The following is a 16743-nucleotide window of genomic DNA, read 5'->3' as shown; positions in this document are numbered from 1 at the left end:
ACTGTAGAGCTTTGTATGAGAGTGGAAGATAAAATCTTTGTAAGAATGTTTAAATCACTTTAGGAGAAGAATCACTTAAAGGTGGAGATTTTTAGACAGCAACTGGCAAGTTCTGGTATAATAAGAGTAAAGAATTCTACAGAATTGTTCTTCCTTCCTCTTGGAAAAAAAAATGCAGCATAATTTACAACACTTATACCTTCAAAAACCATGCTATATTGTAATTGTATGTATAAGATGACTTCACTTCCCAGAATCACAGTCGCTATGCTCCCATCTCTGATGCAAATGTAAACAGTGTTATATGATGCCAAATTAAGCAACAATATACTTTGTTTCTTCCCAGCTTTTTTAAGATTATATCAACCTTTAAATCTTATTCAAAAGGCTTTATACAAATTTAAAAGATATTGAAAAGATTTCTGGTTACAACACAGTATCTCAGCCTCTCCTATGATGATGCTAAATGAAAATTTAAATTTCTGAAAAAGAATAATCTAAATAACATTTTAAATATTCCTATATGCTCCTCATTAGTAACACACTCTGAATCTATAGGGAAGATAGATGGAAAAACATGAAATCACCATTTTCCATCCCATTTGTTTCACTTTCTACAGTTGAACTCTTCTTCACAAGTCCGCTGCTTGCTGCACTGATTCATTGAGTGACAATTGACAATATTGTCCAGGTTACAGCTGATGTAACAGAAAAAGCAATAAATCCATAAGATAACCAGAAGATAAAACATGTGAGGACGCGACAGTCTGAGACCCCTTCTGGACAACTTGCCTAATAAGAGCAAACATTAAATGTAAGATAAAGTTTACATATTTTTTGTTTCTGCCTATAGCAATGATTAAGCCTTGTCTATATAAAAAGATTTTGTCAAATAAGAACAAATTCTTATTTGTTCTGTTTCTAATTTTTATTAAAAACATCTGCAAGTCACATATGGTTTTGATATTATTTCATATAAGCTTGAGCAAAGTATCTGTAAGATTGTGTATATTTTCCCTCAAAAAACGTAGCAATAGGAATTTGGAATTTTATTCTGGAAATGAAGATTAATATTAATATTAATTGATATTACTAGTTTTTTATCTCATGTTAAAGCAATTTTAGAAGAATTTTAAATGACAAGCCCAATGGAGCCATCAGTACATATTTTAAAGGTATACCCCTTCTTTATATTCTTAGGAAACTCTCAGAAATTCAGCTTTGTTTTGTGAAGGACTTGGGTAGCTGAATAGCTTTATGATTTGTGCTTATTTTCCCTGGAAATAACTGAAGAGGAATATAATGTTCACATCTTGACTTACCGTTCTGATCTATGCCTAAAAAAAAAACCCCACAAAAAAAAACAAAAAAAACCCAAAAACCAAAAAAAAAAAAAACAAAAACAAAAAAAACCCAAAAAAACAAAAAAACCAAACAAACAAACAAACAAAAAAAACCAAAAAACACCAAAAACAACAACAACCAAAAAACCCCACAAACCAAAGCAAATGAATGATTTTTTTTTTTTATATACTTACAATTAGGCACAGACAGAGATTTGGGAGGTTTGCAGCATTACTGACCCTGTAATTCTATTAGTATGTAGAAGAGAATTTCATGTGCCTGTAGGAGCTGCCTTTTTAATGGTGACTTGAATGTTAAAACAACCAACAAAGTAACCCAAATTTAGTTATAAATTTCCTTCAAGTGTTTAAATGATGACAAAAGCAGAATCTAGACTGCAAGTAATCTAAAATAAAAGAAAACTGAATTAGATAAATATTTGATTATGTTAGTTGAAAACTTAAGATAGTTGTTTGAAAGCCCTGTTTTTCATTCCTCTTGTTTCCAGTAATGTCTGGAAGAAACACAGAAAACAAAATTTAATTTTGTCTTGTTTTGTTTCATTTTGTTTTCTGGCTACACTTTAAATCCATAAAACCCCATAAAGCCCCGTAAATCTTGTCTTTGAGGTTTGGTTGTGTTTGGTGAGAAATCCAGGTAAATTCATGAATACTTTATATTTTCTGCTGTTTTTTTGAAGAGATTAAGATCATTGGTCTGCTTTAAAGAGGGAGAGAAGTGAAAACCATTTAGGGAGGACACAAAACATGGCCATTGCATGTAGTCCTGTATTCCCCCTGTATTCCTTGGAATTCACTCTGAGTTAGGGACAGAAAAGAGACACCTTTGCCTCCTCCTGCAAGTACCTCTCCAAGCTTAACTCTTCTTTGACTCTACTGATGGTGTTTTCTCTTCAACATGTTGTGGCCATAAATTACAGAAGTTTATTGTCCACTGAGAAAAAAAATGGTAATTTTTTTCCTAATTTAATAATATCTCTTAGTAGTTTCAATGGTTGCCCCTTTTAGTTCTGTGAAATTCAGCAAACAGTTCTGCATTTACCATCTTCCCAATTTTATAAGTCTTGATGGTATTCTCTCTCAGCTTTCTTTTTCTCAGCTAAGACTCTCCCTGAGTACTTTAACTAAACCAGTCCAAAAGAGTGTTGAACTATGACACTTCTGCATAAAAATATCTATAAGTGCTAGGAGTATGGATTAAAAAAAAATACAAAAGTGGAGAAGATAGATTTTCTAATACAGTGGCATACATGTAGTGTCTGAAAGATTTTAAAATTAAACTCAGTTTAATTCAACATTTCCAAACTCAAATCTTCTAAACTTACAGAAAGAAAGGAAATGAGCAAAGATTGTTGAAAGGTTGGTTCTGTTTGCTGTAATTTGATTTTACTTAATTCACGGTTTGACATGCCTTCTGGCTTATAGGACTGCAGAAAATTCCCAGTCAGGTTTCATTGTTGAAGCTGTAGTGTTTTGCAATAGTCCCCATAGTCCCAGTTCCTGGATGAAGCATGTGTGTGGGGCTGTTTCATATTTCATCATCACTTCTGACTTTTAATTTTGGCTCTGCATTAGATTTGCTCTCTGAATTTTCTTTAGTTTTCTTCTATTTGATTTTCTCTTTCTTTTCCCTTTCATTTCAGTTTTTTGCAGTGTCTCTTAAAAAATCCTTAAACAGAATTTTCTTTTTATATCAGAATGCATCTGAAATTTAACAGAATTGATGGTTAAAAAATTATTAATGCACAAGAAGTCAATGACAATTCTATGCACACAAATCTATTGTAGGTCATTGAGTTTCATTTGGATCTCCAGCAGATAGGTTCATGCTCCTTGGAAAAAAATGAAACTACAGAGGACTAAAACCCATGACATCAGACAAAAAAAGTCTCCAAGGCATTCAGCTGGTCTTCCACAGAATTTGTAAGAGAATGGAATATGTTGTGCCTTTGTGGAATTGATCCCTATCCCTCCTGACTCTTTGGCTGGGACATGTTGCTCTCATTTTAGTTCGGATACATGTCTGCCACGTGAGAGTTACTAGGGTGCTTATGAGAAATTAATCAAGACTTAGGAGAGAATCCCAACAATGCACCATTGAGAGAAACAAAAAAAGCAATTGAAACAAGGCTATGGGTAGAAAGGAAAATCAAGACAAAGGAGCAAGGAAGGATCAAGAGAAAATCTTCTTTATCCTCGCCTCCTGCCTGCTGCTATGATCTGGTTGCTAGATGAGCAGCAACTGAAATCAGCCCCCAGGGTTATTTTTTAGCCAAGGACCAAAATACAGATTATACATATCTGTCAGCTTTCAGCCTTGTTTTCTTCGATACAGATACAGAAACAGCATATGTATTTCATTCTAAGATTGAACGGAACATTTTTGTTTTGGATTCAGTTTTTTTCTTTTTCCTTTCCAATCCAAACCTTAATTAACTGTGAAAGCACTAATAACCACCCATTAAAACTGTTCATCTAGACTTGAACTAGAATACATGTTGCTGCATGTTTGTGTTTTTTTGGTTTTTTTTGTTTGTTTGTTTGTTTTTTGGTTTTTGGTTTTTTTTTTTAAATTCATAACAAAAAAATATTGACTTTTTCCTCTAAAAGGTCTTCTGGAAACATGAAACATAAAACATAAGGAGGAATCCTATGGTCCATGATATTCAGAAGCTCTAATTTGATCATTGTGACTATTCCAGTTTCATAATTTATCTCTCTGATTTATACATTGTGCCTTAATTACAATGTCCCCTACCACTCAACAAGAAAATCTATAAAGCCTAATGGTTTCATATTATCTCCTACATCTGAACAGACTCTTCTAACTCTGAACAGAATGTATACATGGTATCATGAGAAAAGGGTAAATTGTCCTTATACTATTCAATAAATGAAACTATTAGGAAAAACAACACTGAGCTTCTCTGTTGCTTGTTGGTTTTTTTTGGGGTTTTTTTCCTACTTTATGTTTGGGCTTTTTTCTAAAACTAGATGTATCTTCTCTCATACACTTATTAGATATTTGATGTTGGCTGGCCCTCTGTCTTTTTCTTATCTTAATCTATGTGTCCTAATGGTGGCTGCCCAGTGATGTTATTTTTACAGGTTTTTTTTATGACTTCTGTTTCATCTCTGTAGACACCATCTTAAGTAAAGATCCATTTGCTATTTTTATGGAGAGACAGTAAACTCCAGCTTTAAGGTAACTTTTCTCTATATGTAGGGATAGTTCAGGGTCTGTGCCAGTTAACTTCTGCCTGGCAATTCCCAAACCCATGACAATTAATGCCAGCTATGATGATATTTCTGATACAGACACTGTTGTTTGGGGGAGTTGCAGTAAGTCCATTGTAATCATTTAAATAAAAAAACAAAACAAAACAAAAAAAAAAAAAAAAAAAAAAAAAAACGAAAAAAAAACCAAACAAAAAAAAAACCAAACAAAAAAAAAAACCCCAAAAAAAAAAACAAACCCAAAAAACCAAAACAGGGGGTGGAAAGTTTTAGCCATGCCAATTTGTATTGGTCTTTAACCAAGAAGTTAATTGCCTTTTAATCCATTACCATTCACTTAAGCTATCTTTTGGGAAGAGATTTTGTTGCTGCCTCTAGAGTGAAGAAGTACTAGTTAAGAAGGTGGAAGATATTTTCCCTATGTTTAGGGAATAAATGTTACCTAGATATATTCTAGCAGTAAGAATATCAGCTATATGAAGTATAAAATTTATTATGAAACATTTTTTTCTTTATAATGCGTTAGCACTGACATTTTAGATTTCCCTACTCACCTTTAATTAGACTTTATGGAACTTAAATTTCATCACTTTTGGTTTTGGGGTGGATTGTATTGAAAGCATATTATTTTCTCTTGAGAACACAAGTGTGTTATATCTATATAGATGATGCAAACAGCTGACATTATGTAAAAGTCATAATATAAAGTAGGTAAGACATGGAATTTTTAAAGAAGAATAAGAAGTAAGGCCACCATTTTATAACAGTAAATGATATTTTTCTTTTTAAATCAAAATGTCATTTCTTTATCACTTTTAATGTTTGCATTTACTATATCTGCAAAAAAAGCCTTCTTTATTTTTTCAGATATAAGTGGAATAAATAAAACCATACATTTGACATATTAAATAGGAGAGTATGAAATAAATAGAAATAAAAATGATAATTTGTGCAGTACAGCACAAGTTATTGCATCAGTAATATAGCATGTCTTTATATATGGCCATCATTTTACTTTATTAAATCTACACCCATGATCTAAATCTCTACTGAATAGTTGTGTTGGTCATGCATATTTCAGATGTTTGAAAGTGAAATTCAACTTTACTATGTCCCAACCAATCATGCCCACTGCTAATATAATTGCAAACTTTATTTGCTTGCATGTCACTTATACAGCACTTAAACAAGAAAGGAGGAAAAATATAAGGACCATGTGGAAGCCTTCTTAGTTAAACTAATGGGAAGAAAAAGTATATTTCTAAGAACAACAAATATTGATATATTAGAACAGGAAATTATTGTTATGATTTATCTTTTTAAAAAATAGACCAGTTCCAGACTGAAGAGGAGCAAGGGAGATGTCAAAGAAATAACGTATTGTCATCTTAAACATGCATCACTACATGTAATACTTTAAAAGTTCATGATAATCTACAACACTCATCATAAACAGGGAACATTTCTAGCTGACTCAACATTATGTTAATTAAGGTAATTTGTTCATCTCTCTTCCTGCCATATGAAATCCTATGATGATAACAAAACTACCACAATATTTAAGTAAATCAACTAATGTAGGATATTGTATAATGATTAATAATACCTTTAGTAACCTCTGCAGTGGGGCAGTATTTGCTAAAAGAGTAGCAGAGTAATGTAAGATTTACTCCCTGGGGTACCAGATTAGTAATGACAAATTCAACTGTAAATAATCTATTTCCTAATTAACATTTTTTTAAATGCCTATAGAGCACCCTCTCTGCATTCTTCTTTTTTTTTTTTACTTTTTATTTTCAGAGTGGACTTTTCTTTTTGTTTCACCAATTTACTTTGTTTTTTACAAGTTAACATTATGGCATTTTACATTATTTCAAAACAAGGAGAAAAAGTGTGGGAAAGAGTGTGTTAGTAATGAGAATACTAACTTCACAATAGTTATTGCACAACACTACTCTCATGGGTCTTCTTTAGAAAACAATTGACTTCCTGAAAGCTTAAAAAATTATGTAAGTACAATTCAGGTTCACAGCAATTCCACCTATAAGTACCTACAAAATATTTCATCTATAATTTACATTTGAAGTATTACTCTTCCTTACCTATTTTTTCTGCCTCTTCTATCCTCCCCTTCTCTTTTTCTTTAACAAACTCTTAAAAAGCTACAAAAGAGAAGACTGGTGAATTCAGCCACCTTGTCCTTCCCTTCTGCTCCAGCATTTTGTTGTGTGTGCACACATTATAGGCATTGCAGATTTTAAAAGGCTGATTCAATAGGGATGAGCTGACTTGGCTCTCTCTGCTCTCTGAAATGCTTTCCTGATTTCAGCACAATGGGACATCCTCGAACTGCAGAGATGCTTCTCTCTGATGAGGTCTGGCCACTCACCTGGGACATTCAGGCAAATCAGGCAGTGGAAGGAGGCAGGCATCCTGTCATATGGCGTATGTATCACGGGTGACAAGTTTAATATCTATGGATTCTTAATTCTCACCTTAGTATTTCCACATTCCACATTTCAGACAATGGTCTATTGGTGTTAAGGTCTATAACCCTTCTCCATGCCATAATAAGATACTTTTCTTTCTTTAAACTACCACTTTAGAATTGTTGCTCAGATTTATTCTTTCCTTCCTTTTCTTCACTTCCCTCTTGCTATGGATATAATATCTTGTGCTAAGAAACCTGGTGTTTGTAAATAAAAAAACAGAATAAAATTTAACTTTAAATTATTTTAGGACCTGGATTTATTCTTACTCATTGTGTCTCAGTGTCTCTCTGAACAAATATACATAATTAGTCTTACAAAGGTGAAATTTCCTTTACAAGAACAACATGCTCCTCACTCTTCATCAGACTATGTAACCAGACTATCAGGTGGAGTTGAGTCCCTGGATTTCAAAGTGAATTAATTTCCACATCCCATATAAGCTATGCCTTGCTACTGTACAGCAATGATGAGGCATTCATTCCTATTCAACTTTCAGGTTTTCAGGTGTCATAAATCATTGGAACCCTATATTTTTTTAGCAGAACTTCTTTCAGAAAGGAAAAAAAATGTTGCTAAACACTAAAAGAACGAGCTACATGTCCTTCCTGTTGAATATTTACTTAATTTCCACTACCTACAGTTTTTTTCTATGCCACATGGACTATAGTTCAAAATTTAAAACTCAGGTAAACATCTTTTCCATCAGATTTTAGGTCATTTATTAATGTAAACTCATTGAGTCTATTAAAAAAATAAATTACCACATCTTTCATAAGTAGGATATTTGACAAGTGTTGAACAAATTTCTACTACAAAAGGAGGCAGTTTCATATATAGTTAAATAGCCTCAAATACGTACATAATCCAATATAATAATTCCTGAACAAAAGAAGGATTAAAAATCTCATTGAAATAAGTAGCACAGGACAATAAGTTTTGTTCTTGGACCTTCCTCTTTATGAGTAAGAAAGGTGAACAGAGTGATGGCCTTGTAGGTTAGCAAAGTTAATGACTTTTCATAAACTTTCTTTTTCACATTTCAGACACATTAAGTCAAATTTTGCCCTCACATGCATCACTGAGCTCAACAGGAGATCTCCTTATGCTTCCAGGGTCAAAATTTGTCCTACACTACTTTGGAACACTTTTTAATATAGAATTTCATTCCTATCTGCTTCACTTTCTTTAAAAGAGATATTTCATTTATTTTTGAATGCTCAATTTCTTTCATCATCATCATTCATGGTTTATTTTAGTTCCCTAAATCAATATTCTTATAAGTTTTATCAAAAGATCTACAATTAACGGATTTTGTTTAGCATTGAAGGCAAATAAAAGTGCAATAAAAACCTTCAATGTCTTTTAAATGACTAAGTTTTAGGCTTATTTTCTCCATATAAGAATATTTTCATATGCAAAAGAAAACTAGCTTACAGTTCTTGAATAATCTCTTATATTGCTATATTGAAAGGACAACTAAATCAAAGTATATAAATATGTCTTTTTGATCATATGAAGCAAGCTGTTTCCAGAAGTAAAAGCTAAGAGATTATTTTCTTTGAACTGAAAGTGACATTAAAGGACATTTTTAAGGAGGAAAGTGTAATAAATATCAAGCTTACATGTTTCTAAACAAGCAGTGATATCTATTCTCTCTGGAACAAGAATATGCATTTAGAATACAACCAACATTTATGTGTTTAAATGCCTTGACACATACAATTGATAAAGGGAGCTTAACTAGAGCAAATAAAATTCACACTCAGCTGTTTATGATAAACATACAGCATACTAATTTGATACCATTTTCTGTTTGTTGGTTATGAAGTTTAACATTGAATAATTGATTTTGAGAAAAGCATGCTGGAACATTTACATCAAAAAAATGCTCTCATTTTTCTTTAATTTCTTTTTGAAAAAAAGCTATTAAATACACACAGTGATAACAGATTTTTTTAATGTTTTTTAAAAGCTTGGTGTTCTTTATTTTTTTGTTTGGTTGGATGTCTCACTTTTAGTCATGTGAGTAATTATAAATTGTAATGATTTTGTCAAAGGTGGGAATTGAGACTCTCAGTGAGCACCTCTACTAAAGGTCAAGACAGGCACTGAGGGTTCAGTTCATAGCACCAAGATACTTTAGGCAGACTGGATTGCCTTATTTGACTTTGAACATTAACTCACCAGAGGAAGTTTAGCTTAAAAATATCTGTGCCATTCTCCAACTGTTCCATAGAATCACTATGTGAATTTATTGGTGAGCTCTAAGTTCTGTGCTCATAACAATAGCAAAATACAAAAATAAGATTGTTCCTCTGAGGTTTTTTAATAAAAATCTATTTCACTCTTGCAATGAATAGTGATCTATAATGCTATGTGGAACAGACAATATTTTGGGTAAATAACAGTAGAAGTAGGGAAAAAAAAAAAAACACACTCCCTTTCAATTTCTATTATTTTCATAGCCTTCTAGTTAAAGCATAAAAAGAAAATTACCTTAGGAGATTCTTCCTTTTCAAATTTCCATGCATTTCCTGATGTTTTGGTACAATGACTACTCAGGAAAATAATACAAATATCTCTCAAGAAAATCATTACATCCCTGCTTGGCGAAATATAGGATACTGAGGATCTTCCTCCCTTCCAAAAAATGAGGTAGGTAGTGAAAAGCCTTTTACAAACTCACTGAACATTTTGCAAAAATAAAAAAATGCAATTTGCACTACCTAGCATAGTGCAAAAAATAGTGCAGTCTTTGTCCCAAAGATTGTCCAGATGTAAAAATATTTTTATTGGAAAGCTGTTGGTGCCAAAAGAAAAATTATGACTCTCATTTTCACATACTTTATGGTTATGGACATTTGCATGTAGCTGTTATATTTCCCTGGTAAGACTGAATTAGAATTATAGGGTGAGAAAACAAAGCTGTGCTTGGCTACAGGAACAGTTTTTTGAATATTTTACCAATTATTTTACCAAGGGCCCAGAAGAGATAGGCAAATACACTCAGCTGCAGGAGAAACCATGATGTCTTTTATTTTAATAGGAAACAAGTGATATATGCTGCAGACATGCCTCAGAAACTGTCACCTGGCTGGGTTGTTTTGAAGAATTTTAGTAACACTGAAGTCATGTTCAGGTCTGATAGTACTGGGGATAGCAGTTGGAGATCATGAGAGTCATAAGAATATTTTCTTTGCTGTTGTCTTTATTGACAATAAACTTTGAGGTTACCACAAGCGTGCAAGATGACTCTGATAGACAACACTTAGTTTAGAGTCAAATTTTTACAGAAAGAAAACTAAGGAACTAAGTTATCCTAGCCCACATTCAGGATTCTTCTAGAGTTAGTTCTCCTGTACTACTTTTCTTCCATGACTTTCTATAAGCTACAATCATTGTGGGGAAGAAAAACGCACAGTGTACAATGCTTTTAACGAGGGTAAAAAACATTATGGTAAGACAATTACTAAGTTTGTTAATAAAAAATTAGAATATTTCCACTTGGCAATAGAAAAATAGAGTATTCCCAAAAGCTTGTACAAGAGTTGAGAAATAGCACACATTTCAATTCTTTTGACTGTGGGATTCTTTTTTTCTGTCAATAATTATCAAATATTCTATTAGAAGTAATGCAAATACTGTATTAGACACGTACAGTAACAGTGCATTATGAGCTCTTAATCTTTCTCAATTAGAAATATGTTTAAACAGGAGCTCATTGTTGACTTGGTTCTGATCCCATGAAAGTCAGTATAAATCTCCACATTGTTAAACCAACATGACTGATCTGAAAGCTCACCCTTAATTATTTATCATTATTATTATTATTATTATTATTATTATTATTATTATTATCATGATCACCATTGTCATCATCATGATAATTATGTAGCAAGATTCAATACCTGAATATTGAATATCTCATCTCTGATGAGATAAGAATCTTCTTTATAATACCTTGGTACTTTACTGGGATTGGGAAGAAGCTTCTCTTTTTTTCCTTCTCTTTTCTTCTGCTTCCTTTCCTCATTCCTCCCCTTTGCTTTTCCTCTTTGTCTTTCCTTTTCCTTTCTTTCCTCTCAATGCTTAACTATTCCACTGTCAAAGTAGAGCACTTGTGAATTGAATAATGTGAATGATCAACCATACTGAAAACCATGTCGTTTTTCTCTTAGAATTGAATGTGTTCCTGAAAGAGGCAAATGGGGAAACATAACTTTTAAGATTATGTTTTCACAGAAACATCACACTCTACAGAAAAGTATAAAGATAGATGATCACTTTACTGATTACTTTCATAATAATGTTTTATTCAAAGTTACTCATGTAAATTGTGGAACTGACACTGTGTCATTTTAAAATATTACTTTTGTATGTTTAATAAAAGTATAGACCATTTTACTGTTCTTCTGATCAAAGAAAACATGAGCAGTCTGTGAGGCAAGAAGAAATGAATTCTGCAGTGCTTCATTCAGGAGGTATCAGAGATTTTACCTTTGCATACAGAGCAGAGAGGAAACTGAAAGCAATGAAATAACAGCAAATTCAGAGGATGGTAGGCACATAACTATTAAACACTAAGCCAGGCAAATATAACTGAGTGTAAAAATTAATTTTTGCATTACAATAAAAAAGGGATTACATTTGTATGAAATCCCATTTGTATAACTGCTAAGCAAATCAGTTAGGAATCAAAATAACTGGGTCAGAATGACACAACACTTTGAGAATAACTGTCTTTTTTATATGATTTATTTGCCAAAGGGAAAGATGTGATCATTATATTAGTAGGCAAATATTAAACCAATAAAATATTATTAGAAATTAATTATTGATGACTAAGATGCTGTACAACAAGCTCTTCTCAGGAGAAGTTTGAAGTGGAAGGCGACTGGCACTTTGATAGCATTAATTGTGTGCCTCCTATGAGTTGAGATTTACAACTCCTCTTTGTTGAGCAGATGTTTTAATTACAGCTTGGGGCTCTCTGATGCTTTTGTGCAGTCAGGGATAAAAATTCTCCATGATGTCACAGAATCACAGGAGTAAGGCTGGAACTGATTTGAAAACTGAGACAGTCTATCGTCCACTGAAGTGTGGCTAGACAGGTTCAGATTACCTCTGTCAGATGTTCGACAGATGTTTGTTTCAAAAAGACTTTATTTAAGACAAGATTTCATAACTTCCCAAGGGAAGCTATTTCCTCCTGCTTAATTACCCCTTTTCACAAAAAAGGTTTTCCCTGACATATAATGTAAATCATCTTGCCTACAAATGAAACTTATATTGTCATACCCTAAGTCTCTTGGAGCCAGAAGTAAACATTTGAGTAAGAGAATACTTGTCTGGCCTTCTTTCTCTTTTAAAGTATTCTAAATTCCCCAAACAGCTCAAGCTTTCTGAGCCCTTAGGCAGTTTTGATATGTCCTAGACAGCTGCCTCCAACACCAGTAGTGCCCACTTTAGGTACAAGAAAGAAAATATTTATTCTGGGAACAAATCTCACCAATGCCCAGGTGGAATCTAATGTGGAGAGAGAGTTAAAGTATTCCAGAAGAAAAGTAAGAATACCTAATCATACGCAGTATGTTTATCTTCTTTGACCTTCTCTTTCTTAAAACTGAGATGCTCAAAAGACAGTCTTTCATCTGAATTGTTACAAAGAAGGAAAAAAAATGTAGTAATACTGCCAGCATATTAATCTATCACTTCTGTCAATTATAACTGAATTATGCATCTCATAATAAAATCTTAGACTACTTTCTTAAATACTCTAAGCTGAATTAAGAAAATCACCTTACTGTGCTACTTTAATTCATTCAACCTGCCTTTCAGTGCTCCTCGTTCTCTTGTTATCCATATTGGTTCATATTAAGCAGTAAAAATGCATCTCTTTTGCCTTCCTTTAATTTCTCATGTATCTATGTGAGCTACCCTGGTTGTTTTTAAGTTATTTGCTCATTTTCCTTTGTATTGTTTTCTAGACTTCTGATTATCTTCACATAGTTATGCTAGCCCTAATTTTTGTACTCAGGCATATTTCATTTCTGTCTACTTTTACATGATGCCTGGGTTTCCTTCCAGATTCTAAAAGAGACCTTAGTGCTTCCCTTGGTCTGTTAAGCCTTCTCCTGTAACCACCATTTCCTCTTCACTTTCCATGCCAATTCTTCTAAAAGGCCACAGTTTTAACAGGAGAATGTTGTGCTTGCTGATGGGTATTAGGAAGAGAACACTTCTGTGAGTAGTTGTGAGAGGGTGCTACCCCAGTTTAAATTCTCAAGACAGTGTTGAAATATTTTTAAGAGAATTGTCCCCATCCTGCTGTTCTTGCTTCTTTTTCATTTCCTGAAACTGTGAACTGCATCATTCGACAATTATTTCTTGTCAGTTGCCTTTCAGCTTTCACATGCTCAGTCTGCTCCTTCTTAACTGTGAAGTGATCACTGAGCACCTAAGTTGCCTCCTGACATAAGCAACTGGCCTCCACAATTTCAAGAATTTGTTCATCTCTAATATGTTAAAATTAAATATCAAAGCAATTAAAGGCATCCCTGTTGAATTCTGAGCTTGGCTGGATGTTAAGTGCCCACTAAAGCTTCTTTATCACTTTCCTCCTCAACTGAATAGGGGAGAAAAATACAATAAAAGGGTTGAAATAAGGTCAGGGAGAGATCCTTCACCAATTACTGTCAAGGGTGAAAAACACTCCAGTTGGAGAATTTAGATTCATTAATTAACAATAAAATCCTAGTAGGATATTTAGAAAATAAAAAAAATATATATATATTAGAATGATGCCTTACGTTTTAGCTTTCATATTATCCAGATTCTGTACTGCATTAGTATATAACTCTGAACTTCATATAAAGTGTTGGCAAGTTCTCCTCACAGTTTACTTAGACAAAACAATCCTTTTCTAGCCTGAGAACCAAGAACACCACTGCAGTTTCAGGCCCAAAAAGTGTAAACAACAGCGAATTGAGGAGAGCAATCTGGGAGGATATGACTTCATAACCTGAAGGTGTAATTGGACAATTAACCCCAATATGTAAATGGACCAAAACTTATAAAAGTGTGAAAACTCATGACCCATTGTGCATCTTGGGTCTGGCCTCGGCCAGGATCTTTTACTGCCCAAGGTGTATCCTTTGAAGGCCTTTTAATAAATACCTACTTTATTCCTTTAACTCTGTCTAGCCTCTGTTCCAGGTAGCCTCTCAAAGCATCAAAAACATCTTCCCCCTCTCTCCTCCCTTCTTCCAGGGCTTAACTTCATTCCTCATTTCCTCTTCTTTCTCCCCAGTGGCACAGGGAGCCAGGAATGGGGGCTACAGTTAGTTCATCCCAGGTTGTTTCTGCTGCTCCTTCCTTTTAAGAGGATTCCTCACACTCTTCACTAACTCCAGGGTGGGTTCCTCCCATGGGAGACATTCTTCCATGAATTTCCCTGATGTGAGTCCTTCTCACAGGTTGCAGTTCTTAATCTACTGCTCCAGTGTGGGTCCATCTGTGGGGACAACAAGTCCTGACAGTAAAACTTGCTCCAGCAAGTTTGCTCCAGGCTCCTCCTCCCTGGGACTACAGGTCCCAGCCAGGAACCTGTTTCCATGTGGGCTTCCTGTAGGGTCACAGCTTCCTTCAGGCATCCACCTGCTCCAGTGTGGGGCTTCTCCACAGGTTGCAGGTGGATCTCTGCATCCCCATGGTCTCCAAGGGCTGCAGGGGCACAGCTTCCACACCACGGACAGCACCACAGCCTGCAGAGGAATCCCAGCTCTGGCTTCTACCTCCTGCCCTTCCTTCTACACTAATCTTGATGTCTACACAGCTGTTCCTCTCATGTATTTTCTCTCCTTTCTTTGTCTGCAAATTTCTCCTGCAAAGTATCTTTTTCTCATTTTTAAATTTGTTATCCCAGAGGTGCCACCACCATGACTGATGGGCTCAGCCTTTTCCAGGGGCAGATCCATCCTAGAGCTGGCTGGCACTGGCTCCATCAAGCATAGGAGAAGCTTCTGGCAGCTTCTCACAGAAGCCACTCCTGTAGCTACCCTGCTGCCAAAACCTGGCCACACACAACGAATACATTCTCATTCATTAGAACAGGATACGCTCTTGGAATGCTGACCACAATTTCTCCAAAGCCCCGGTCACCACTATAATTCTGTGATCTGTAGTCACTGCAAGATTCTGGGTCTTTTCCTTCTGTTGTCTTAACCCTTACTCTATTCTACCTCAAGTAAGCAAACTATTTCACCTCTCTGAGAGTTTGCTGTCCTATTCTGTCTAGCATTAAAGGATTGACTTACTGACACGCAGTATATTCATAGAGATTACAGCGCAGAAGAGTGTTTCAAACCTGTTCCTCAGTCACCCCTGCTCAGTGACCTGCTAAAAAAGGATTAAACTGTTTCAGCCTATGAAAAGCTTATTGTTATGATCACATTAGCAGTAATAAAAAACCAAGTAGTCTACAAGGCCAAGGAATGGGCAAGGCCTGGTATCAGGGAACCCTTAACCAAAAAGGTGCAATCAAATTTCTCAAAATGTCCACCAAAAGAATCCATTTTGCAATAATTATTTTTCAACTTTCCCCTTAGTTCAGTTTAGTCCCCTTTAGTCTAGTCCTCCTAATATATTCCCTAGAATATTTAGCTATTCCATTGGAGTATTCTGTTTTCCAACACAAAAGAATTTCTCTACATGAGCTGACAATCTGAGTCACGGTTGCTCCCACCCCTACTGCTTACAACCCTGTCTCCCTAACCTTCGATCTTTCCACACAGTGAGCTCTCTAAATAGGTCACAAAGTGAATTAATTTTCATTTGTTGTACAAAAAGTGTCATCTACTCAGATCTTATCTACTAACTGTATCTCCACATTTCACTTCAGATGTCATTAAACAGGGACCACCAGAAGCAATTTATTCTTTTCAGATTGAGTACAGAAGCTTGATTATTGCTTAGAAAGAAGTAAAAAGAAGTATTTATCACATTATTATTAGTACTAGTACATTTATCTGGAAGACAGATTTAATCCTATGAAGTATTAAGAGGCTCAATAAAGGATCTGTCAAGTATTTTCACATGCTTTGATAAATGTCATTATGTGCATGCCAAATGAAGACTATTAATATGGATGATTAAAAAATTAAGAACTTACTTGTTCATCCTTCATCATCAAGCTATGAATTTGCATTTTGTCTTTTTGCATTTCAGAAAAAAAAATTTATTGAGCTACAAAATCTCTAAACCAAAATGAAACAGAACAAGTCTAACCTTCAGATAGAGAAACACTTGATAGCCTTTTGATTTTTTCTGGATTTCCAACATAACATTTGACTATTGAAATTTCAATGATAAAAATCTACAAAGAGAAATGGGGCTGACTCCTATGAAAATGAATGAGAGAGTAGCATCTAGTTCCTCCTCTATTTTTTTTTTTTTTTGGAGGACATGAGCAATCATGATTCTAGCTTCTTTTGACTGAATTAAACCCCAAACCCGAACAACCAAACCAAGTGAATCTGTAGAAAGGGTTCAACATAAATTTCAGTCAAGGTCGATAATTTCAGCAGGAAATCTTAGCCATATGTAACAAATTTTCTAATGTGAAATATTAAAGTATTAATTAAAGAGCTGCA

This window comes from Vidua chalybeata, chromosome 4, assembly GCF_026979565.1.
Source record: "Vidua chalybeata isolate OUT-0048 chromosome 4, bVidCha1 merged haplotype, whole genome shotgun sequence".
Lineage (NCBI taxonomy): Eukaryota > Metazoa > Chordata > Aves > Passeriformes > Viduidae > Vidua > Vidua chalybeata.
This window is presented reverse-complemented; position numbering follows the sequence as displayed.